General features: G+C 44.1%; 1 pseudogene across 1 annotated transcript; it reads right to left on the bottom strand.

Moving 5' to 3' along the window:
• Positions 1 to 21,162: 21,162 nt before the first annotated feature.
• On the bottom strand, positions 21,163 to 22,258 carry LOC308273044 (UPF0415 protein C7orf25-like; annotated as a pseudogene). Its single transcript has one exon. The product of its transcript is annotated as a UPF0415 protein C7orf25-like (transcript).
• Positions 22,259 to 27,077: the final 4,819 nt, after the last annotated feature.

The raw sequence follows: 27,077 nt of genomic DNA, 5'->3' as shown, positions 1-27,077 counted from the left end.
CAGATGTTCTATCAGTCTCCTCTCACCTCCCCAGGGCAAAGTGGGGTGGAAGGAAAACCCTGAATGGTCCAAGTTTGCCTGGAATCGACTTGCTGCCGTCAGGTAAAATGGGAGCTTACTATAGAAATTACAGTCTGTCACAGAGAATGCAGATTTTCAAATACCTGAGTTTTGTGGTCGGAAGTATTATGATCACTGCAAAGGTAAGGCTAAATTGAGACATGTGAAACAAATGTTTTCCACTCTGAAGAAACAGGCTCAACTTTAAAAGGGGATTCTGCAGAAGAATTTGCAGAGGAGGACATTGGGATTATTTCTCGTTTCTATGTAAGTAAGAATTTTGGTGACATTTGCAGCCATTGACAAAAAAACAAAAAGTAGCAGAATAACAATGTGTCGCTCAGACTATTTTGTTTTAGAAAGCTTAGTCTGTGCTTTGTATTCCAGATTCATAGTTTTTAAATTTTATTTTATTGGATTTATCTTTTGTGGTACTGGAGATTGAACCTATAGACATTCTACCCCCAAGCGACATTTCCAGCTCTGTTTTTATTTTTGTTTTGAAACAGTCTCAGGTTCCTGAGAGTCTGGCTACATTGCTGAGGCTGGTCTTGAACCTTCGATCCTCCTGTCTCAGCCTCCCAAGTACTAGGATTATGGGTGTAAACTACAATACCCAGCTCCATATTCTCAGTATTAAGTGAAGCTATAGAAGAAATAGGAACCTGTACATTCCTAATGTTCTGCGGTTCTCACCTCTATTCAGAGAACCGAATTAGACAGGGGAAGGGGTGACCACATTTGTAAATTTAAGTAAAACATGTATATTAATTAAAAGCAGAAAATTTCAGCCCTGGCTCGTCAGAATCATCTGAGAATCTTATAAAAATGCTCAGCCCCTAAGACCCTACCTCTCCAAGAATCTACCTTAATCCATCTGAATTTATTTGCATTTGTGGGATTCTAGAAAAACAGGGAAGACAGAAACCTCAATGTCGCCTTGCTGTGCAATGTCAGCTTTGCTCTTACTTGGAACATATCGCTACTTATCTTTTTATATAGTAAGAGACCTTCCAGTTTTTAGCCGGACACATTACTTTAGCTACCTAAAATAAAGGCTATATCTCCCAGTACCTTTTGCCAGGAGACCTGGCTATTTGGTTAAGATATCCTGCCTACTCTTGCCTTTAGGGTATATTTGGCTACAAGTGCCAGGAAATCCGCTCTGTTTGCTTAACAATAGGGATTCAGTTCTCTCCCAGACAATAATCTAGGGGTTGGCAGGCCAGAGCTGAAGCAGCAGCCTGAAGATGTGGTCAAGCCCCAGACTCTTCCTGTATTCTCACTGTGCCATCTTTAGCATCATGGCTTCTCACATCATGGCACAGGACACGTGGTTGTCATGGTTCCAAGCATCACTTTCCAGTTTGTGAGGGATGACACCAGCTATATCTGTCTCTTATTTTCAAGAAGAGCAAAAGCTTTCATTGCATCCCCCTGCTACTGTTTGGATCATAAATGCCCCTCAAATGCCATGTGCTAAGTGTGTGGTCCCCAGCTGATGGTGTGTTTGAAGGTGGCAGAAACACTAGAAGAGAAGGTCGGGCCTAGTTAGAAGTAGGTCATGGGCGTTATGCACTCAAAGGGCATGTTTTGTCCCAGTGCATGCGTGTGTGCATGCGTGTGTGCGTGTGTGTGTGTGTGTGTGTGCGCGCGCGCGCATGTGTGTCTTTCTCCCCCTTCCTGGCTGCCACGAGATGAGCAACTCTGCTCCACCACATGCTTCCTGCCATGATGTTCTGCCTCACCATAGGCCCAGAAACAGCAAAGACAATTGATTATGTATTGAAACCATGAGCCAAAACAAATCTTTCCTTCGTTAAGTGGTTTTCCTCAAGTATTTTGTCACAGCGATGGAAAGCTGACTAACATACCCTAAGAGACATTCACATATAAATCTCATGGCTAGAACCATGACCTATTGAAATGGGGGGTTTCTTCAGAAGAAACCTGGCATTTCATTAAAGATGAAACGGAGTTTCTTGAGAAGAAACTCAACGTTTCCTTACATACCGAGTTCTTGTCTATGGTGATCAAAGAATGACACCCGCAGACCGCAGGAAGGGGGGTAAAAGGTTTATTGGAAGCAGCAGGGAATAGGGGAAAGTGGCCGAACACCCCTAAGGGGCTGTTGGAACTCTGAATTCCAGCAGCTGCCTTCAGAACAATAATTGAGGGTAGCCCGAGCCGAATGCCGTCAGTTCCAAACTGCTTTCTCCCAAAGTCCACGCGATCTGCCAGAAAGGAATATGAAAGGGGCAGAATACCTCTACGGGCTTTGGGACTCTGGTGTCCAGTAGCTGCCTTCAGGTCACTACCTGAGTGTAGCCTGGGCCAAGTGCCATCAGTTGCAAACTGCTTTCCCTCAGAGTCCATGCGATCTGCCAGAAAAGAAGTGCAGGTCACCCCTAGGGGCCCTGGTCAGCCTTGATGTCCAGCAGAGGCCTTCAGGTCACTACCCGAGTGTATCCCGGGCCACGTGCCTTTAGTTGCACACTCTACCTTCTCTCAAAGTAACGTGACCTGCGAGAGAGAGAGAGAGAGAGAGAGAGAGAAGCTCCCCAACGGGGAGGGGTTCCCAGAGTGGGTAACCATCCTGGCGACTGCACTAGGGGTTTATATATGTCTGCATGTCCTCTATTTCTTGGAGTTTGGGATTCTGGGAAGCAGCTCTCAGAATCTGCATAGGGTATTTGCATGTCCTTTGAGGGGGTCTCCTTTCAGTAGGAGTGTCAGACTTGCTCCAGTGATGTCTCCTGGGTTCGTTGATTAGTAAACTGGTGGTTTTGTGAAGCTTTGGTCGTTCTTATCTCTGAACCTTGGAAGAGCAGAAAATTAAGTTTTTTCTACCCGAGGCCTCTTCCCTATATTCCTACCTACTTCCTTCTACTTCCTCACTATGGTCATCCCCAGTCACAAGAGAAGCTACCCTGTTTCCAAATTAAAAAGTACAAAAATAGGTCTGGGAGTGTAACCTGGAAGTAGAAGGGCTTCCAGGAACCCCAGTACCACCAAAAAAAAAAAAAGTAACACGTGAGACAGAAAAAAATCCACAAGATGTGTTAATTATAGGTAGCAAGTCCTTACCCTTTAAGATGTGCTGAGGATACATAGGATAAATAAGAAACACGACGTAACAGGCAAGAGAGTTGTTTATAGAAATGACTATGCTCTTATGGGGCTGGCTTTTAGGTGGCCCCTAAATCAGCCACCTAGTGGTGACACCTGGTACAATTATGATTCTCTTGTGTACTAAATGTGCTCTATCCAAGAATTGCAGATACAACCTGTAGCTGTTTGGTGGGCTATTTGGAAAGCTCTAATTGTGGCCAGGTGTACTTGCCCCACATCCACCCAACAGAACAAGTATGTATTTGGGGGAGCCTTTTATCTGTGCGCCTCTCATTCAAACCTCAATTCTGGTCCTCCCACACCTGCCGTCAGTGGGGACGGTGCCGGAGGGCGTGAGGGGCTGGCAAAATGACCGCCCATGAATAAGATCAGAGAGCTTGTTCTTCTACCTGCTCACAGCCCGTCCCAAGCATGTGAATGTACTCCATTTCCTCCTCCTTGCTCTTCATTTTGTAGTGCTTTTTGTTTTGATTTGTTTTTAGTGCTGGGAATTGAACCCAGGGGCGCTCTATTGCCGCACTATACTCCCAGCTCATTTTATTTTATTTTATTTTTTTGCTTTGAGACAGGATCTCACTGAGTTGTCCGGGTTGGCTTTGAACTTGGGATCCTCCTGCCTCACTCCCAAGTAGCTGGGGTTGCAGGCATGGCTCTCACTGTGTGTTTTGAATTGACTTAATGGCTGTGTGGTTTGAGCATTTCTCCTTGCTCTTTGTATTTTCCGTTCCAGGTGCAGCCGTTTCTGGGGTAGTTCTAGCTGTGTGCTTGGAGGACCCAGTGCATCCAGGTCACCCCTACACGGCATTATTCTTCTTGATCCCTCCACATACTGCCATGAGGGAGGGTGATCTTTTAAAACTGCACATCTGATCAGGGTTAATCCCTTTTTTCAAACTTGTCAGCATCTGGGCACATCACACCTCCAGCATGAGATGCAGATAAATCGGCGTGTAAAAGCACCATGGGGAGCGTCCTCTGTCACCCTCTAGCCCCGACTCCCGACTCCCCACTATCAACTAGTTACTTGGTGTAGGTTTTTTCTGGCGATGGGTGTGACCTTGGGCACGATCTCTGTAGCCGAGGGCAATTCCTGGAGAGGAGAAGCTCTGGAATCAACCCTCAGGCCTGCAGTGGGATTGAGCAGCATGGCAGCCTACAAGACCTGACCCGGCTGGGCATTGCCATTCTTGGCGTCTTATCTCTCGCCTTTTCTTTTGTTATGGGTAAATGCCCTAATTGCTACTGTTTAAACGACCCACACTCTCCCTCCTCGCCTCCTGGTGCACACCACTCCTCTGCCCGCCGCTTCTGCCCCTCACGCCAGCCTGCGCCCACAGCATCTTAGGTCTCATCTCTACCTCAAACCATGCATTCCAGCTGCAGCAAGCTGGCCCTGCTCTGATTTCCCCTCTCACCTTACTGTTCTGAACTGGTTGGTTTGTGCGAAGGACGGGCTGAAGCCCCGCATGAGGCACAGATGATGAACGCGTGGACAGGAGTGTACCAGTATTGGGAAGAGGCTTCAAAATGTATTAATGTACCAGTACTGGAAAAGATTTTCAATTTTTCAAATATATCTTTTGGAGTAAAGAAGCCAGGAAGGAGCTTCAGAAAAAGAAGCTGCAGGATTCCAGGGACCAAGGGAGATTAGCAAGACAACAGGGATAGTTTTAGGCCCTTTTCCATTATAAAGATAAGATTTCCCAAGGAAGTGGAAGGGTGCCATAAACCTTCAGGAGATCCCAGACTTCGATAATCATGGGAGGGTGCCCGAAGCCTTCAAGAAAGACCAGAATCTGATGACCAAGTAACACATATGGGGGGGGGGGGTCAGTGCTAAAAACAGGAAAGACTGGCAGGAAAGAATGCCCCTCACATCAAAAGGGCAGGCCCTAGAGGGGACAGGTGTGGTTAAGGACTGACTATAAAATACTCTGTATCCAGGAATTATCGGTGATTTCATTCGAAGCATCCCCTCACATTACTCCTCGGTAACAGGAGGCTGTAACTAACCTCTGTATTTCTCTCTTTTTTAATAAACTTTAAATCTTCAGCAAGAGTCCGGGCTATTGAATATCTATACTTAGCTCAGGACAAGAACCTGCGGTTTTAGGGAAATAGTCTTGGGGAGACTAACGAAGGTCCCCAGGGACAGTTTCCAAATCATAACAGTCCGGGAACCGTAACAGTTTGGCGCCCAACCGTAACAAGGAGGAAGTCAACAGCAAATCAAGCTCTCCATTCTAAAATGTCTCCTTTCTCAGAACATCTCCCTTCCCTCCACCCTGCCCTGCCACCCCAAAGCCAGTCACAAGAAACCTGGGTTCATTTTGTAACAGAAGATTGCACACTGCAGCTCTAAACTGTGCTTTAACATTTTAATAGCAGTCTAAATCGAAAAACACACAGGGAGCATTCTGAGGATGCCCCGCAGCTGGGTTTGTTTTATGCTACAGCAATTTTGCTTCCTGCTGCTTCCTGCTGAAAGCACAGAGGAAGTGCTGAAATGCTGCCACAGCAAACAAAACCAGAACAGGCAGAAGCCTCTCTCTCTCCTCTCTGACACACCTACCTTGTAAATTGCTGCCAGCAGTGCTATTTGACAGGCACAGTGCTAGTAAGCAAGTGGCTTCAAAAACAAGAATTATAAGGGAGGAATTCCTCAACAGGAGCTCCAAAATGCTAGCGCGAGAGGACATTAGAAATCGCCCAGTCCAGCTCCTGTGACTGATAGTTGAGGAACATGAAGAGGAGGGCTAAGTAATTTATCCTAGGTCATCAGCGAATGAGTGGCAGTGTGAACTAAAAGCCAGGCTTCTTGGCTTCTAGTTTAACCTTTATCCCACTATGTTTTATTCAAGTTTATTACTTCACCTTAATGTTTTCATTTTTGCCATGGTGTAAAATGGATCGTGTGCAGTTCTCAGAGTCAAACTAATGATATCTAATTGCACACGGAATGGCCATGGGTTCCAACACGAGGAGGAATAGTTAACAAGTTCACTGATTGAGCTGTTGCGTTCATTTCTTTCCTCAAGGCTAATTACTTGTTTAATCGAGGTGTTTTGCCTTGATTATAAAAGCTATCATAAAATTTTTGATGAATCTTGACTGTGCTGTGAGGATCCAACATGCGTATGAAGTGCTTCTATTAGAACACAAGAAAACTAAACAACTAATTAGCTTGGAGATACTTAAAGTTTAAGTAGAAGCAATTTCATGCATCTTGGAATTATTCTCTATTTTGTGTATTAGTTCACACAGGTATGAAAAACCATAAGAGAACCGACTTATTTGTGGAAACCATGATTTACTAGTTCCTTATGATTTTCTCAGTAAAGGTTCCAAAGAGTCAGCGAGTGAAAGCAGCGTGTTTGGCATTTGATGTTTCCTTCTATTCCTGGGTCACCTTTTCCTCCTGGCGCTCGAAGTGCTTAATACTGATCAACTCGGTAATCCTCACTATAGTAAAGCCAGGGAGAGTAGATGGCAAATATAATCCCCTTGATACAGAAAGTCCGGAGTCTGCTTGGAAAATCCACTGTGCAATTGGCGTGCATGTGAAATGCCCTTGTGCACTGTATGGAAATGGTTGTCTAATCTATAAATAGCTAGTTATTTGCTTCTGGGCATTTTTTTTTTTTTTTTTTTTTTTTGCGGTACTGGGGATGGAATCCAGGGACGTTCTACCTCTGAGCTACACCCTCAGCCCTATTTTTTATTCTTTCTTTTGAAACAGGGTCTCACTGAATTGCTAAGGGCCTCACTAAGTAGCTGAGGCTGTCCGTGAACCTCAATCCTCCTGTCTCAGCCTCCCGAATGCTGGGATTACAAGCGTGCGCCACCATGCCTGACTGCTTTGGGGCATCTTTTCAGCTAAGAGGAATTAATAACAATATAGCATCTTGCTGGATTTAAAACCATCAAACTGCAAACAATACAGCTTAATAATACAGGTTTAGTTTCTTTCTGATGTTCTTGTACATGGCTAAAGAAAAAAATAGCAGAAGGGTTGAATACATAAACAATCATGGTTATAATTTAATGAGCTCTAATTCTGCATCAGACTCAGTGCTCAGTGTCTTAAATGTTTATTTAATCTTCACACCAACACTGCAAGATGGACATAATTATTCCCCTTTTCAAGAATCACAAGGTGCCATTATGAGAATTTAAGGCATGTGACCAAAAGTGGTGGCATGACTCAAGGTACGCTAGGCCAGATTCTCCATTCTGGAACATTTCTTCCCCTCCTTTCCAGTCCTCTGCCTCATATTACCCCCTCTCTTTATTCATTTAACAAATGTTCATGGAGCCATACAGTATGAATATCCCTAATCTAAAAAATCTGAAATCTCAAGCTCTCCAAAAGCAAAACTTTTTGAGCATTGACATGATGCCATAAATAAAAGAAATTGTTCACACCTGGTCTTATGTGATGGGTTGCCATCAAAACATGGATGAGCCTTTTTTTCTCGTGGCCATCTTGGTGGCTGCTTGTGGTTGGGGGCTGTCCCACGCCTAAGGCAGCAAGATAGTAGCAGGAAAGAAGACGAAAAAGTCCCTGGAGTCGATCAACTCTAGGCTCCAGCTTGTTATGAAAAGTGGAAAGTATGTGCTGGGGTACAAGCAGACTCTGAAGATGATCAGACAGGGCAAAGTGAAACTGGTCATCCTTGCCAACAACTGCCCAACTCTAAGGAAATCTGAAATAGAATACTATGCCATGTTGGCCAAAACAGGTGTTCATCACTACAGCGGCAATAATAAAGAATTGGACACAGCATGCGGAAAATCCTACAGAGTGTGCACACTGGCTATCACTGATCCAGGTGATTCTGATATCATTAGGAGCATGCCAGAACAGACTGGTGAAAAGTAAACTATGCAACATTTTTCTTTAATAAAACTTGCCAGAGCTTGTTTAAAAAAAAAAAAAAGCATGGATGAGAGTCGGGCGCGGTGGCACACTCTTATAATCCTAGTACTTGGGGGGCTGAGACAGGAGGATCGCAGGCTTTTGACAAGCCTCAGCAACTTAGCGAGGCCCTCCACAACTTAGTGAGATCCTGTTTCAAAGTAAAACATAAAATGGAGCTAAGGGTGTATGTAGTTCAGGGGTAGAACACTCCTAGGTTCATTCCCCAGTAACACACACACACAAACTAAAAATAATGTATTAAACTTTGGGCTATGTGTATAAAACATAAATAAATTCCATATTTAGACTTGGGTGCCAACCTTAAAAATATCTCATTATAAATAGGCAAATATTCCCAAACCTGAAAATCAAATATAAAAAAAGCTTCTGATCCCAGTCGTTCAGATTAGGGGCACTAAACCTGTACAGATTTCCTGTCCCCATGGAACTGACTTTCAAGGTGAAGCCTGGATTTCCTCAGAGAACCAAACAGAATAGAGTTAGGTATGATACACCCCGGCAAAGAAAACCAAAGGCACAAATAAAGGTAGAGATTATCTAATCAAATGTTGATTCCAGATTCCAGAGTTGGAAAGTGTGACGCTTTTTACTTCTTCTCCTTAGCTATTTTATTTTTGTCATTTCGGTACGAGCCCAGTGCCAAGTACCCTACTGTGGAGAGGACTAGCACAGTTGGTCATTAAGTGGCATGACTTTGAGCCAGGGATGCCTCGTTTGGACTCTTGGGGAGTGCTCAAGGCGTAGGTGAGATATTCCACCACTCTGGGTCCCCAGGGTGGTGTTGTGTAGTGGTTCCCCAGCCTGTCATTTGTTTTATCACCTCGTCTGTGAACCATCCTCCTAGTCAGCCTACCATGCCTTCCTAACCTTCCACCTTATCCCCTCGAGTGGGTGGGACAGTGTCCTTTTCCAATTCATGTCTACTCGGAACCTCAGAACATGACCTTATTTGGAAATAGGGTCTTTGCAGATACGATCAAGATAAGGATTGAGAGGCTATCATACTGTATTAGGCCCTAAATTCAATTACAGTTTCCTTCTAAGAGACAGAAAAAGGACACACAGAGACACACAAGGAAGAAGGCCATGAGAAGACAGAGGCAGAGGCCAAGGGGAAAGAGCCACAAGCCAAAGAATCCCAGGAGCCACCAAAGGGAGAGGTGCAAGGAGGACTCTTCCTATAGAGGTTTCAGAGGGAATATGTGCCGATAACACCTAAGCGTGGAGGTGTAGCCTCTGAAACTCACAAAGCATGAGTTTCTGTTGTTTTAAGCCACACATTTGTAGTAATTTGTTATAGCGGCCCTAGGAAAATAATACAAGCCACCTTTGCCTTTTGTTCACCCTGTCTGCTCAATGGTTCTCTTTAGTCCTTGCCTTCCCTACCCCCTGCTCATGTTGATCTGGGAGCAGAATCTCTGTTGCATTGAGGCTCAGGTGGCCATTTGGTTGGCAGGGGAGCTTTGGGCACTCGTTTTAGAACTATGGTAACGTATTGTTTCTACTTGTAATGGTGGTATCAATGGTAGCATCCGTCACCTATTTTTTTTTTTTTCACTCTTTGAAAATATCTATCCCCTATCCACTTACACTTTGCCAGAGGGGGCATTGGGTCCCCTTTGAGGACTACTTCTGTTTTTTGGTACTGGGGTAACTCAGGGGCATTCTACCTCTGAGTAGAATTTTTTATTCTTATTTTTTATTCTTTTTTTTATGTTCATGTGCTGAGACTTAGTCGCCAATGTGAGAAAATTAAGAGGTGGGGCCTTATTTTTTATTCTTTATTTTTTATTCTTTACCCTTGTGTTTTATTCTTTATTTTTGAAACAAGGTTTCACTAAGTTGTGGAGGGCCTCACTAAGTAACTGAGGCTGGCTACAAACGGGGATCCACCTGCTTCAGCCTCCTAAATACTGGGATTACAAGCTGGGCCACCATCTCCGGCTCAGGAATACTTATTGTTAATTACATCTTAGGATATTGTTTGGGCAGGGAAGATTTCTGCCCAAACAGCTCCCAAGTTGGTAGAAAATTATTGTAATATGCTATCAAGACAGACCTGGGCACAGTCTCCACTTCCATTTTCTAATCTTTACAGCAATCCTATATTTTCTTCATTGAGTAAGGAATACTGGACTTTCCAGTGGTTTTCTCTATGCTGATTTCCATCAAAATCCAATCTTTGATTACAGTTCACACAGTCACAGTTTATAGACTCCTACTGGGTGGCAGAATTTCTTCTGTCTTAGCATTTATTCTAGTCCCTCATAACCTTACTTATTCCACTTCCAAAACTCCACTTCTAGCCTTTCACTCGTCCACAATATTTTCTTTTCTACGTTACTTGTTCAACAGCCCACTGTGAGTATCCTCCAAATTCATCAGCCCCCTCTGGCTGCTAAGGAACACTTTTTAGACAATTTAGTTATGAGCCTGTGTCAAAATTTCTTGCTGCAAGTGGACTTGTTTAAAGACGGAAGAGAAACAATGTGATTGGTAGGGGCACTTTATAGGCAGAGAGAATAGTTTAAAAGTCACAAAACTAGGCAAAAAAGAAAAAAAAATGCATGGCTAAATGTCCTTGGATGCCTTTCAGTCCATTGGAGGGTGGGTGACTTGTTCCTTGGAGCAAGCCTTATTTCCAGTAAGGTTTAGAGTAAATTTGCTCACGCATTTAATTAGAAATGCTAATTTTTCCCCAGAAGAAGACTGGGAATTTTATTATTCAAAATAGGTTTGTCCCAGGCCAGGTTTGAGACAATTTTTCTTTTATATCTCAAACCACAAAATTCAAACTCTTGCTCTGACCCAAATTCTCCTATTTTGCTTGTCTAACCACTCCTGTTACAGACAAAGCCAGCCAGCTCTCCCACCCACCGACTTCTCTATCTTCTCACAAAGTAGATTCTTACATTTATGTGGACTTAATATGCCTAGAGTTCTACTATATGTACTATTATATTTTACAACCACGACCACTCTATGAAATAATCATTATTATTATCTTCATTTTATTCACAGGAGAACTGAGGCACTGAGGGGTTCGATAGCATAGGGAATAAGGTAGTAGTCTCACAACAGATTCTGTACTTTTAACTGTAAAACTCTACTGTCTCTCTAAAGTGCAAATTTATCAACCTGTCTTGGTTCATGCTGGTATCATCCTATACCTGAGACTAGGTGATTTATAAATAACAGTTTCCTACAGATCTGGAGGCTGGGAAGTCCCAAATCAAGGTACCCATGGGTTCAATGGCTGGTGAGAGCCAGGTCTCTGCTTCCAGAATGGTCCCCAGAATGGTCCTCCCTCCTTAGAGGACAAACACTGTGTCCTCGTGTGCCAGAGGGATGAAAGGGTAAAAAGGGCCTTGCTAGTTCCCTCCAGCTCATTTATAAGATTGGAAGTCCCATTCATTTTTTATTTTACTTATTTGCTAGGCAGAGTCTGTGACTTAATCACCTCCTAAAGGCCCCACCTCTTAATTTTCTAACACTGGCGACTAAGTCTCAGCACATGAACATGAATTTGGGGGAATATTCACATCATAGCACAATCCAATATTCATTCATATTCTCTGTCTGTCTCTGTCTCTGTCTCTCTTTCCTCTCTCTTAGCATTGGGGATTAAAGCCAGGAATGTTCTACCATTGAGCTATATCCCAGCCCCCCCCCTCTTTTTTTACATTATGAGACAAGGTCTCACTAAGTTGCTAAACATGCAATCGTTTTGTCTCAGCTGGGATCACAGGCTTGTGCCTCTGCCCCTGACACAATCCAACCCCTCTTTTTTCCAATTCCATCAATGTCTACTTTAGGTATATACTGAGCCATCATTTCAATAACTCTCTAGGCAAAACCCTTTGTGCATGATACCCACAGGACCAAAACCTGGCACTGGGGTTGCAATTACAAAGAACCCAACTATCCCCATTCTCAGTGCCTTGATCCAAGAACGGAGTTGGAGAAAGAGGTCACATAAATAGGCAAATCGATCTCACTCTGCCGCCATGTTCACCAACTTGAATGGGCCTTCTGAGCTGCCTGGTCCTGCTCTGCTTCCTTGTCCACCCTCATCCCATTTATTTCAACCATCTCCATTTTTCTCACAAACTGCTTTGTTCCTCTACACAACTACCTTCCTTCATTCTCAACCTTCCCTTGTATAGAACAGTTAGAAGCCATTAAATTCAACTGCCCTGTCTTCCTATATACCAGCCCCCATATTCTTTCAGCTTTCGAGGCTATGTTTAGTAGCATGTTCCACAGAATTCTTTAAAGGCTCTAGGATGTGGGTCTCTCTAGGACGGGAGGGCACAGTTCTACATTTTCAGTCCCTGCTCTTTGAAACACGTCCCGTGGTGACCAACTGTAGTAGACAATGAGCTAATGCACCTTTGTTGTCTTTTGCTGATCCCAGGGGTTTTCACATTAGCCACTGATATCAGTTGGAGGGCTTGCTTTATCCAAGAAACCCTGGTAAAAAATAACTTGTATATGAGAGTCAAAGGCTATTTGACAAGGAAGTCTGATACCATTTTTATAAATTAGAATTTATAGCACTGACTTAGATATCATATATATATATATACACACATATACATACATATATATACATATATATATGTATATGAAAAATGTATATTCAGTGCAATTTCAAGTGTGAGCTCTTAACCAATCCTTGTTGAATATATTTACTAAAATGACACTGGATAGTTGTAGCAGCTTTGGATTATAATTTCAGAGTTTGAGATTATCCTAGTCCTAGTGAAAAGGATGCTGTCTTACTTTGTTTGGGCTGCCACACCACAGAGATTTATCTCTTACAGTTCTGGAGACTAGAAAGTCCAAGATCAAGATACTAGCAGTGTCCTCACATAGTGGGAAGGGAAAATAAGCTCCTTTGGGCTGTGTGTGTGTGTCATGGGAGACTGAACCCAGGGGCCTTCTACCTCTGAGCTACACCCCCAGGCCTATTTATTTTATTTGAAGCAGGGTATCGCTAAGTTATTGTGCTGGCCTGGAACCTGCGATCCTCCCATTTCAGCCTCCCATGTACTGGGATTACAGACGTGGGCCACTGCACTTGGCTTGGGCCTCTTTTAAAGGCCACTAATCCATTCATGAAAATCCTGCCTTCATGATCTAATTACCCCTAAAGTCTCCCTCTTTTAATTCCACCATCTATTGAGTGGGATATTAGCTTTCAACATGTGAACCTGGGGTACACAAACATTCAGATCAGGGCAGATGCTGATCTGACATTCTGCCACTGTGGTCCCACTCAGAGAACACCATTCCTAAAAGGGGCTGGCTAACTCTAACCTTAATCTATATCCTTTTCTAACCCCATTCCTGCATTGCAGCTTGTTTCTGGTGCTAAGGGATGTTTTTCTGGGAAGGTCTCGTTCATCTTCATAGACATTTCCTCTCCATATTGGTAACAGAGGGAAAATGTCCTCCCCTGGGATCTCTCAGGGTTGAGGTTGGATCCTTGCTTTTCTCCAGAGGCACTTATTCTTCAATTTATTTTTACTGAAACCATCATAATGCTCTATAACTTTTTTTTGCCATTTCTTACTGTTGAAGATATTCTCTTCCATGTTTAATTTACATTTCAAACTCTCCCTTGTATCTGCTTTTTACCACCGCAGCCTTATGCCACCTGCAAGTAACTAGTGTTTTGTACCTGGTAACATCTAAAGTGGGTCATGTTCCTTTCTGTTTCCACCTCTGGCCATCCATTCGGGGTCCTCAAATGACTGCCTAGAAAACTGGCTCCTAACTGTCCTTTCCCGAGCTCTGAAATATTTCCTGTGGATTTTTCTTTCTTCTTTAGAAATAGCCCAGCGTGCGAAAAATCATGAGCGAGTCTGTGTTTGCACAACCCTTCCACTCACATGGCGACTGCATCCTGGCCTTGCTACAGCAGTGCTCAGGGCGCCTGTGGGGAAACACACGCTGTGTCTCACGTGGTGCTACTAAGCAAGCAAGGCCACACGGAATCGACTCTTCGTCATGAAGGAAATGATTCACTCACCTTCATTCCTTAATTAATTTTGGCACCAATTTCCAACCTTCTTCAGGGAAAACTTTCCTCACTAACAGAGCCCATTGGAATGCGAGCAGAAAATTTACCACTACTCTGTGAGCAAAGAACTACGAGTCGTATCAAAAGCTTGCATAAACTGTTAACAGAAGCTCCTTTTTCCCTAGGAAAGAAAACTGCCTTTGTTTTCTGGGTTCTATTGTTTTGTTGTTTCTATTGTACATGTATTTGCAGCCTGGGGATTATAAATAAAAACTCTGGTCTAGATAAGAGGGGACGGAAAAAAAATAATCTGAATTAGGAATGTCTCATGATGCCAGCAGCAAAACTATTGTGATAAGTAGATGGAGCGGTAATTAATGAAATTATAATGTGCCTAAGAAGGAGGATAGAAGGCAATTTTGAGATGCAGGAGGACATATAAGAACTCATTTGCAGTAAAAACAAACAAATAGAAAACCTGGGCTGGCAAGTAGCTCAGTGGTAAAGCATTTGCCTCACGTTGATCCTCAGCACTAAAAACAAAACCAAAGACTCAACTTCTGCCTTATTGGCTTTCAAAGTGTGGGCCATCGCGCACACACACACTCACACACACTCACTCGCACACTCACTCGCACACACACTCACACACACTCACACACACTCACACATCATCTGAGATGGTGTTGGAAATATAAATTCCAGGCCTTAGACCTACTGAGCCAGAAATGGGGTGGCCCCCAGCAATCTATATTTTAGCAAATTCTCCAGGTAATTCTGGTTTGGGCCAAAGTTTACAAACCACAGGATTAAAGCCGCTTCTTCCATAGGAAGGATCTCTAATTCAGGACACCTGGTACAGGAGAATTCCAGGACAATTAAAGGTCAATTTGTGTTTCACATGGGGAAATTGCTCCCACCCATGTCTCCTGGCCAAGACTGAGAAGAAAGTCCGGGAACTGAGGCCCAAGTGCCTCTGTGGGTTCTTTTAGAATTCAGAGGAGGATGTCAGGGCTGAGCTGCTAAAGACTTTGTAGCCAGATTAATTAGTCTCTAGCAATTTCCTGTAAGAGCTGGAAGGGCTGAGTTGGAAACTAGCAACCAATTGCCCCCACGAAGCAGGGGGAAGAAAGGCCCACAGTACTGCTAAAGTCCCAGGAGATCCCTCCCTCTCCCAGAGGGATTGAAAGCAGGCTTGTCTGTGTACCAGGCTGTGAAAAGCCATTCCTTTACTCTGATGGGAACTGGGCTCAAGAGAGTTTCCCTTCCAGCAAGTTGTGGAGTAAAAAAATCAAAATGACAAAAAATTAAAAAATTAAAAAAAAAATAAAAAAGACTGTCAAATCTTGCCTAAAGCTCAGATCCATGGGCTAGCCGGCTGGCCGGTCTGCATGCTCTCCTCCCAACACGCTCCCTGCCTTTCTCCCTGGGTCTCTTCCTGTGAAGTGGTCAGAGGCCTTGGCTGTGGTGGCTTAGCCCATACTGACCAAGAGACCAGTGCACAGCAGAATCTGGATCTGGCACAAGCCTGAGCCCCCATTTGAAGCTCTCAGAACTCAGTTCGACGCTCTCTAACGTCCCTTCCACGTTCTGATGTCTGCTGAAATTTTTCTCGTGGTCAGGAGTGTCACTGAGTGAGAGATGCAGTTGGGTTCCGAGACCTTTGTCTGCCTTTCCCACACTCACTAGCCCAGCAACTGCCCCCCTCAAATGTGCTGCCTTCGCTAGATTGGCTTTCTGCAGATTGGCCCAGTTTTGAGATCAATGGCTTCTTCCATGGATTCCTCCCCTCATGCACGGGTTTCTGCATTCAGTCAATTCTTATATAACAGAATTAGGAGCTGCTTTTGCTAAAGGCAGAGACTCTTCACTTAGGCCTACAGATGCCCAGTGGGTAACTGAAAGCAGGAGAGAGACTGGCATCTCTGCCTTCTTTTCGTATGTCTCCTTTATTGCCTTAAACTTTAGGCCAGGTTCCTGCCCAGCTCTGCATGTAGGCATGTTACTAACTTGGGAGTGTCATACAAGGTAATTAGCCCTGGATTTATCTCATCTATCTTGTCCCCCTTAAAGCCGAGGACAGCAATCTAAGAGTAACTAAAATATTTTCAAGATTTTCAGGATCAACGGCCAGACACCGCAGTGATACCTAGACATCTCTAGTCACTGCCCTAATCTGCAGTTGCCTTCAAGTCCAGGAAAGCAGAACCTCACAGCAGATAGATCACCCCAGGATGAGATCACCCTCTTACATTGGAGCAATTACTCCATAAGAGGAAAGGAGGCTGCCACCCACTCCCAGCAAGAGCAATCATCTTACGGCCACCAGCTCGCCCCCTCGTGATGACTTCTCCAGCACATCCTTGCAGAACCAGTCCTGCCATGGCCAGCCAGACCATGGTCTGGCCAAAGCTGACTTACTCTGCCAGCTGTGAAGCCCCGAGACATGCATGCCCCACCCCTTGCCTTTGATCCCCTTTTCTAAAAAACCTCCATGTTTCTGTCAGTCCCTTAAAGAGAGATCTTTGACCACTCTACCCCTATAACTATTCTTCCCGTTGTGGCCGTGCTGATTAAAGCGCCTTTCCTGCCCGCGGTTCCTCTCTGATTGGCACACTGGGAGGGTAGCTAAGCCTGAATTACTGGGGCCACCAGGACTGGGGCCTTCACCTAAGCCTCTGGTGACATTTACTGAGCACTGACATCACAGTGGTCTTGAATCCCTGGAGAGGCAGGAGTGCTGAGGGGGTCAGGGCATCTCTCCACCTTTGCTTTCCTGGCACCTCTGCCCTGTCTACCACTACCTGCTCCTTGTCCAGGGTGACGCATACTTCACCTTCATAATCAAGCTCTTTCTAGCTTTCCCTGACCACCCCATGATCCCGAGTATTTGAGTTTTCTCAGTCGTGTTTATTCATTTTATTTATTTATATACACACATGCATATATATATATATATATATATGTATATGTGTGTATACACACACACACACACACAAGAAATATATCTCTTGAGCCAGTAAAAACATACAAGAAGTCATTTTTTATGGGATAGGCTGCTTTTACACATTCAGACAGTAATATGGATTATAAATTGTGTGGGGAGAGAAGGCATGCCAAAAATGGTTTTCAGCACATTCAGTTTTTGTTATTGACCAAGTTGGTGACTGTGCTTTTGTAAAATATGGTAAAGACTGTGTTTTCTGATGCTTCCTTAATGGGGTTGCTGGAAAGAAACATGCACACACGGAAAAGAGAGAACCAGAACCAGAAATATTATTTATTCTTTATAAGTAGAGGTTAGTGTCTCAAGTTAAGAACTACTAATCTTTAAATTGCTAAGTAGTTCATAATTTGACTTCCTACACAGTCACAGTACCTTTTTTTTCTTGGTGGTGGTACTGGGGATGGAACCCAGGGGCTTTTCTACCTCTGGGCTAGACTCCCAGACCTATTTTATACTTTTATTTGGAAACAGGGTCTCACTAAGTAGCTGAGCCTGACTTCGAACCTGTGCAATCCTCCTGTCTCAGCCTCCAATGCGCAGGAATTATAAGAGTGCGCCACCACGCCCGGTGCAGTCACAGCACTTTTAAAAACTGTCAACTAAGGGTATCTACCAGGCTTGCTACGGCATTAAGGTATAGTGTTAAAAAGAGTTATTTTCATGCTTCTAAGGCTCTGTTAGACAAGAGAAAGCATGTGAAAAGCCTCACAGAGAATTGCTGCCTGTCAAAGCTTGTGAAAATGTTAAGTGCCTACAAGTGCCCAGCAGGACTCCTGCTAACATTGTTTTATTGTTCTCCCAAATAACTATGGCAATATCATGCCACCCCCCAGTTTAACATATCATTTGCATTTAGAGTGTAAAGTTGTTATTAAAGGGAGGATATTTTTGCAAGTGCAAATGTCTTCTCTCTTCCCTCTCCCACAGTGGCAGAGTATTTAAGAACTTGCTGCTCAACCACCTGTTCATGTTTATTAATGTGAGAACTATATTCTTGTCATCAGCAGATTTCTTTCTTTTGCTGTAATATTGCCCCAAATGCATCTAGGATGACCAGCTTCAGAGCAGTGTTAGGCACAAAAATCTCAAGACACACATGCATACAGCTTTACTTGAGCTGGGAAGAGTAAGCCCTCTCAAGGCCATGAACTTTCTTCCCCTTGCTAATAAAATTTCTGGGTAAAGTTAGCTTCTGGTTCTCATTTTTGGGCCATGGGATTTTCAAATTTCCTATTTTAACACACATGCAGATGACCCTAAGCTTTCCTTCTCTAGACCACATAATCGCAAATATCAGTGAAAAAACTTTCGGGTTTGCAAACTAATTTAAGAGCATCAACCCAGGCATGGTAGTGCATGCCTATAATCCCAATACTTGGGAGGCTGAGACAGAAAGATTGTAGGTTCATGGCCAGCCTCAACAATTTAGTGAAACCCTATTTCAAAATAGAAAGCAAAAGCGGGGTGTGGTGATGCACACTCGTAATCCTAGCATTTGGGAGGCTGAGACAGGAAGATCATGGTTCTCTGACAGCCTCAGCTACTTAGTGAGGCCCTCTGCAACTCAGTGACACTCTGTTTCAAAATAAAGAATAAAAAATAGGGCAGTGGTGTAGCTCTGAGGTAGAATGCCCCTGGGTTCCAGTAAAACACACACACACACACACACACACACACACACACACACACACACACACACAGAAGAAATAAAGAAAAGGAATATAAGAGTATCCTGATGAGGAAACAAGAAATATTTGGTGAAGATTTTCTGGACCCAACTATGATCAGTTCCTATAGGTGTTTCATCTACTAGAAGAATAGAAAAGAAATAAAACTATCCAGGTTTCACTGACAACATGATTTATTGGGGGGTGACTGACTGACTATAAAATGCTGTGGGATGTTTTGGTTTTATTTATTTATTATTGTTATTATTTTGGTGCTGGGGGTTAAACCCAGGGACTTTCTACCTCCTCGCTACACCCTTTTTATTTTTTGTTGAAATAAGATCTCCCTAAGTTGTAGAGGCTGGGCTTGAACCTGCAGTCCTCTTTCTCAGCCTCCTGTGTACTGGGATTACAGTAGTGTGCCACCACGCTTGGCTTGCTTTGGTTTTATTACACTAAAATTTTTGGATTAAGGCTAGATCTAAACAAAAATAGGCAAAAATGTCTCCTGCTATTGTACTCTTGACTCCTGCACTCTTTTGCCATTGTGCTTAGCAAAAGGAAAGGACCAAAAGTAAAAAGGGAGAGGGCGTGGGCTTGGTGGTGCAGGTCTGCAATTCTAGCTCCATGGGAGGCTGGGGCAGAAGGATTTCGACTCAGGGGCAGCCTGGACAACTTAGCAAGACCCTGTCTCAACTTAAAAATTTAAAAGGGGGGTACTGGGTATGCAGCTTAGAGGTAAAGCATCCCTGAGTTCAATTCCCCAGTACTGGAAAAAGAGAGAGAGAGAGGGAGAGGGAGGGGAGTGGGTTGGAGAGAGAGGAAAAAATAAAGATGAAGATTAAATAAGAGGAAGAAAGGCCACATTTAACACAGAGGTCTCTAATAATACTCAAGAACAGTGATGAAATGCAACAAATCCATGAGCCTGGTTCTCTCGAAATGCAGGTTAAAAAAATACAATCTACATTTACACCTCACCACCCTGCTCCATCAGAGGTCCTAGCTCTTTTGCTATGTGAGAGATACTCTCATGATGTTTTAGGCCACTGGAATTAAGAAACTGTATTAAAGAAAGGGTAAATAAAAGCCAGGTGTTGGTGGTACATACTTGTATACTTGGGAGACTGAGACAGGAGGAGGATCACAGGTTTGCAGCCAGCCTCAGTGAGGCACTCTGCAACTTAGTGAGACCCTGTTTCAAAAAATAAAACATAAGCTGGGTGTGGTGACACACGCTTGTAATCCCAGCACTTGGGAGGCTGAAACAGGAGGATCGCACAGGTTGGAAGCCAGCCTCAGCTACTTAGTGAGGCTCTCAGCAACTTAGTGAGACCCTGTTTCCAAATAAAGTATAAAATAGGTCTGGGAGTATAGCCCGGAGGTAGAAAAGCCCCTGGGCTCCAACCCCAATACCACACACACACACACACACACACACACACACACACACACACAAAATAGGGCTAGGGGTGTAGCTTGAAGGTAGAATGTTCCTGAGCTCAGTCTCCAGTTACACACACACACACACACACACACACACACACACACACACACACACGGAAAGAAGAAGGAAAGAAAGAAAGAAAGGAAGAAAGAAAGAAAAAGGTAGAAAGAAAGAAAGAGGAGATAAAAGCTGCTCCTATTTAAGGAGGTAGATCACGCAGCCTAGGGTGGGACACATGAAGATCAGGGCCCTGTCCAGGAGAAAGCTGGTCATTGGATAAGAGTGGGGGCTGGACTGGGTCAGGACCATGGGAGACTTAGCATAAGCTCCTTTACAAGCAAACTTTAAAACCAGAAAGGGCAAATGCTGAAAGTTCAGTATTGATCAAAGGGAAATAAGAGCGCTATAGAAGGAAGGAAGGAAGATCATTAAAGCTGGTTAGTAAAAGCAGAATGTGTAGAGAAAATGAAGTTAGTAAATTAAGAGATAAAATAGATTACCAAGACCTTATAGAGAAAGCTTTTTTTTTTCCAGTTTTCAGATAATGAATGCAAATTGCAGCATAGACATATTGCATGAAATGTGATCACCAGAAGGGAGGTTGCAGCCCTACTAAATCAAACCAAAGTGTTACAAGACTGCAAACGCCTTAGATAGATGTATTTCTGTTCTTAATTGCTATGGACAGTTTAATAAATAATATCTCTTGTGCTTCTACTTTAGGAGATTATATGCTTTAAATATAAATGAGACACACAAATTTAAGAGTTATACTTTTACTATATCGCTTTTCTCCCCAATTTAGATGGGAAGACCCAGCCTTTGGTATAAACCACGTATTTCCATGACAATATCTAAAGGACAACGCTAGTGTTTCCATCATTTGTGAAGTCTTGGTAAGGGGGTGGCCAGAGCCTCTTTACTCTCTGTAAGTGCTCCTGGCTGATGGATAAACACACTCAATAATACCCTGGTTGTCTGCAGCTCTGCCAGAACCACTAATGGTAGTTGTGGTGGCTTTTAAGGTGTCTCCCACCCTCAAAATTGTTAATAAATGGCTATTAGTTTTTGAACAGGCCACTAGTCTCAGGGCACACTCAGAAGGCGCTATGTTTGATTCTCTTAATTACCATAGTGGTCCTCTCTCTTGACTGGTCTTCCTAAAGTATCTAGACAAGACAGAAAATCCTTGACAGCAGGTTCACAAGCAAATAACTCCTTGTCCTTCAGAAAGGCCTCCAGCCGAGGTAGACCTGCTCTTTACTCTCTTGCTCTGCTTGTTTTGTGAACAAAAAATTTTTTTTGAAGATAAAGTGGCAGCCTCCATAGCTGAGGGCAGGTACATACATGATTAGAATAGTAATATCCAGAATTATTCTTTTACACACATTGACTCTAATCTCTGTTAGAAATGTTAACACTTACCAGTATATTTTCCCTCGCCAGGTAGTTTTCTGTATATTACCCTGGTCACTTGCAAAAGTTCTGGGCCCTCACCATTCCATGTGCTCTCACTCAGCTGGAGCTGTCCTGGGTGACTTAACAGAATTGACGGTCACTGAGTCTCCTCCCACAGATGTACCCACTTCCTCAGCTTCTCTGCCATGGGGTTCAAGACTCTGTTGTCAAATGCAAAGACATGTGAGTTGCTCTCTGCACTGGCCGCTGGTGACTGGCCTGGAGGAAATCTTCAGCCTGCTCAGTGATGCTATTGTCCCATCCTGGCCCCTGCCCAGCCAGATGGTAGGCAGCATTTCAGCTTTTCAGCTGACGACTTTCACCCAAGTATGACCACGATTTGCATCAACCACAAGTGTCTGCTTTTCAAGGTATCTGTGAAACCAAAGACATGGAGAACATGAGCAACTCCTTCTAGGTCTTCTGCTGACTCCACGATGGCTCTGAGATGTGTTAGCTCTGTGCTTTGCAAGTGAGATTCTTTAGTGGCGACTGTTCCAGCTTCTACTTTCTGTAAGAATTACAGCTTTGCACCGCTTTCTACGTGCTTTTTCTTGACCTAGAAAGTGATTCTGCTATCCTCAGCAGTTCCTTGGCTATGGTGATTAGTTCACAGAGTATGGGGTGTGTCAATATACTACCAGCATTACTCCTTTTATCTAGGAATAAAGATGGTGTCATTTCTGCGTTTGACGCCAGTTCAGAATGTATATATATATATTGTAGTATGGGGATGGAACCCAGGTGGCATTCTACCTCCGAGTTATACACCCAGCCCTATATTTTATTCTTTATTTTGAAACAGGGTCTCACTGAGTTGCAGAGGGCCTCACTAAGTAGCTGAAGTGGCTGCAAAACACAATCCTCCAGTCTCAGCCTCCCAAATGCTGGGATTACAGTGTGTGCCACCACGCCCGGCCAGAATATTTAAGACCAAAGGCAATCACTAACGTTCCTCTGAAAGAAAAGCCCAAAGACTAACCACTCTAAGGGAAGGGGCAGGGCGAGGTTAGAAAGAGCTTTTGGGAGCCAAGTGTGGTGGTGCATGCTTGTAATCGCAGTACTTGGAAGGCTGGGACAGGAGGATTGCAGGTTTGCAGCCAGCCTCAGTGAGTTTTTCTACAACCTAGTGAGACATTGTTTCCAAATAAAAATAAAATAGGGTTAGGAGTGTAACTCAGAGGTAGAATGCCCCTGGGTTCAATCTCCAATCACACACACACACACACACACACACACACACACACACACACACACACACACCTTCTGGGTAAGAAACTTTTTTTCCCCCGATGACTTTGGTTCAGATCAGTAATGAACTGATTCTGGAGTCAGATACTTATTTTGTTACTTCACTCCTTCCCACCGGCATTGCTGCCTGGAAGAAAGCTTGGACCAAGAAACAGGCTCCCTCTCGGCATCATGTGTGAGGCCACCTACAGTTGGAGCAGTTCAGACTGCCCACTGCTTAGCTTGCTCTCTCTGCTTATTATCAGTCAGAGGTCAAGTTCTCCCCGAGGGTGGCATGGCAGAAATACAGAGAATCCAGAGCAAGGAGGCATTCTATGGGCCAAACAGTATGTGTCACAAAGACCAGTGGCAGGAATCTGCCTTCCAGAGTGGGTATGGGCCTAGACCATTCCCAGCAGGGCTGCTTTGGGACAGGTTCTGAAACATGGGGGGAAAGTCCTATGCCAAGTAGAGGAGGTCTGTTGAGTTTAGCTTGAATAGAGCACTGGACGAGGGGGCAGTTGGAACACTGGGAAGAGAATTGGGACTGTCAAGTGATAGGCTGACACCATAAGCTGAGAAATAACAGCCGTGAGGATGGACATGACTGAATAAAGCTATACGAGAGAGAATTAGGTGTTGGAAGTCAAGGGTTGTGTTAGAAGAAAGAATCTCAGGGGCATGGAGCTCTGGATACAGTATTCCTCTCATCTAGGCCATTAGCTTTGTATTCAAATAGGGAAAATGTTATTTTGGCCGATGCCTGGTTCTTGTAATGCCCTGCCAATCTCCATTCATTTGTTTAGAATCTCATTTTTCTTGGGAAGCTAGTCCTTCTAAATCTAATTCTAGATAGCTTCTGACTATCCTTCCAGATTCATCCGTGTCTCTTCTCTTCCCCCTCTAAACCTAGGGGACCAACCTGCATGGATTGTACCCATGAGCCCCCCTTGTTCTCTGGCTTCCAGTTGGATTTACCCAAAGAAATGTACAGCGAGGAGCCTGAGAGAGAGGTCAAATCAGAGAATCGATCCTCCTTCAGCTCATCAAGAATGTGTCTGTCTTCCATATCCCCACTCCACCACCCACGGAGTAATTCTTCATCCTTAGACTTATTGGGGCTGCAAATGGTAACCACCCCTCCAGCCACCGCATCCTTATTCAATTCCTTTTGAGTCAAGAAAGACAGACCTTCTCTGTCTGGGAGAAGCCTTCTAGCAGACCTCCTCTTATGTTTCATTGGTCCCAATCACATGACATGTCCACTGCTTAAAACAATCACTGTAAGGGAAGGACATTTCCAAAATCAGAGCAGGAGTAGGCAAACCCTCACCCCTGGGCCAGACCTGTCCTATTACCTCTTTTTGTAAATAAAGTTTTATTGGAACACAATCACACTTGATCATTTACATATTGTCTACAGCTGCTCTTACTCTGTGACAGCAGAGTGGATTAATTGTGACTGAGACTATCTGGACCACAAAGCTGAAAATATTTATGGAATAGTTTACTACCATCACAATGAAATGTACAGAAAATGCTTTTTTAACCCCTGGATTAAACTAATCAATAGCCATCCCAGGGATATTTCTTCTGAAAACATGGTAGAGAGAACTGTAGCCAATGAAGTAGGGTCCTGACAACAAGACCAACGGGGAGAGGAGATGGCTACTAGTAGGCAGACAAGCCCACACTGGAGGGGATGGCAGTGGTGGACCGGGGTCCTTCATGGCACATTGCTCCTACTCTGGAGAAGCCCACTCGGGTGTTGCTGGAGGAGTGCTGGCTGCAGCCTCCAGGCAGTGGTCTCTGTTCATACCATTCCCTGTGTATTCACGGTGTTTCTGGTGACATTCACCAGGGGCTGGTGGGGTTAGAGTCCAGGAAAATCCAACCTGAGAGCCTTGAGGCAAATAACTCCTTGACTGTAACCCTTGTTCTTTCTTTCTTTTTTATATTGACGGGAGAATTTATGTTTAATTTGTTAAAGTTCAAAAAATCCTCTATACTTAAAATTCCTTTCCACAGCATCATACCATTGAAACAGATGAAGGCCTAGACATAAATTCCTTAAATAACAATGTGCTTACGTTGTCTTTCAGGAAAACCCTCCGGAATCCACTCAAGCACAGTTTGAAACTGGCTTTCCGAGAATGGACATGCGCAGAAGCAGCCAGCTCATTGGTCAAAGACCTTTTGCTGTTAGTAGTTTAACGAGCCCTGCGCAGAATAACTTCCCCTGAAAAGCAGCATATGACCTATGAGGGGCATGGTGACCGTCTACGCCTGCACAAAAGAACCTTAAAATTTCCCATTCTTACCGTCCAATCAACAAACAGCTCCTCCTCGCCCCCTCCCATGAAGGCCGATTTGAGCTCCTGGCTTCCTTATTAGTTGACCACACAATGAGGCAATAAAGCCTTTTCTTTTTGCAAAAACCTAGTGTCATACATAGTATTGGCATCTGCGCGCATTGGGCAGCCAGCCCTTGCGCAGTATCGCCAGCTGCAAAAGACTTCCGCCATCAGGGGATTTATTAATAAAGTTGCTCTTGATTGGTATAAACGGAAGGGGAGCGGTTGCCTCTTTAAAACAAAGAGGAAATCTATGTCCCAATCAACACGGTAACCACACGGTGCACTAATGATTTCTTTTCATCAAGCAGTTGTGCACCATTCACCGAGGAGCGGCTGCGGGTTGGAGGCCGTGGTAGTACCGAGCTCCTCACGCAGCACCCGGAGCCGGCACCGCGGCCTGCAGAGCGTTTTGAGCTGCAGGAGGCAGGAGGGCCTCAGGAGCAGGATGGCCTCTCTGCCCTTCCCCTGCCCGCCTGCCGCCGCCCTCCCCGTCCAAAGCCAGCCAGACTAACTAGAAGGGCTCCCATCTACCTCTAATGAAAGCACACCACACGACCCTGCCCTGGGCCTGGAGAAATGGGATGCCACACAGAAGCCACGGGGCGTCTGAAAAAACTGGCCTCACCCCCCTCCGCTTATTACCTTTACGTCATACCTAAGCACACCCACTCGCGTTTCTCCTCAGCGATCCACGGCTTTTACCAGGCTTAGCAGAAAAAAAAAAGTTTTCCCTGGGTCTTCAGATCTTCATTTCTGAAGGCTCCTGTGTCGTGTAAACTTGATGAAGAAATCTGTTATGTTTTTCTCCTATTAATCCTTTATTCTAGAAGTATCAACGGTGACTCTTGCGAAGGGTGAGGTAAAAGTATTACTTTTTCTCCCCTACAGAGGTCGCTAACGAATCAAAGAGGAGAGACCTAATCCCTGCCTGCAGGTGTTCAAGGCCCTTGACTGGGAAACAGAAACATCAGCCGGACCTCTTTGAGTCCTGCCCCCTTCTTATTCTTTAGCCAGAGAGCTCCCTACCTGACCCCTGAGTTTATGTGATTCCAGAGAAATACCCAGACCAGCAGCAAAAATCCCTTGGTCCCTTGGGGCAAATAAGGGAGAGTCTAGGGGACCTATTCTTGCCAGCTGAAGTCATCCTTCAGCCAAGTAAAGGATTGGATTTTTAGAGCAGCACTTGAGCCTGGCATGATGGTGCACACCTGTAACCAAGTAATAGGGAGGCTAAGATGAGAGGATTGCAGGTTCGAGACCAGTCTCAGCAATTTAGTAAGATTTTCAAAAACTTAGCAAGACCTTTTAAAAAAAGTAAAATGGTGAGGGGGAGGCTGGGAGTATAGCTCAGAGGTAGAAGGTCTCTGGGTTTAATCTCAAGTACCAAAATAATAATAGCAATAATAATCACTCAAAGTAGCACATAGAGAGAGGCAAAACAGCCCAAACCTGCCTGGACATTCTCTTTGCCCTCTGATTTCATAGAGAAAAGAGCCAGTGGTTGTGAACAGCTCCAAAGAGAAGAAACCAGGGCCTGGAGCTCCTCACAGGGAATGAGAATGTGCAAAGTTTCTCATGGAGTCTCACGTTTCTTAGAGGAATTTTCTTTTTTCACACTTAGAAGTTGTTGTTTTCTTTAATTAACAACAGCATGTGATTTTTGTTCAAGATTTTTCAGGTGACTAAAAGATTCTAAGTTAGGTTCAGCAGATTTTTCTAGTCAACAAAGTGTATTGTATGTTTATTTAA

The sequence above is a fragment of the Muscardinus avellanarius genome (assembly GCF_963383645.1).
Source record: "Muscardinus avellanarius genome assembly, chromosome: 1".
NCBI lineage: Eukaryota > Metazoa > Chordata > Mammalia > Rodentia > Gliridae > Muscardinus > Muscardinus avellanarius.
The sequence above is the reverse complement of the archived record's forward strand: the minus strand, read 5'-3'. Positions and strand labels throughout refer to the sequence as shown.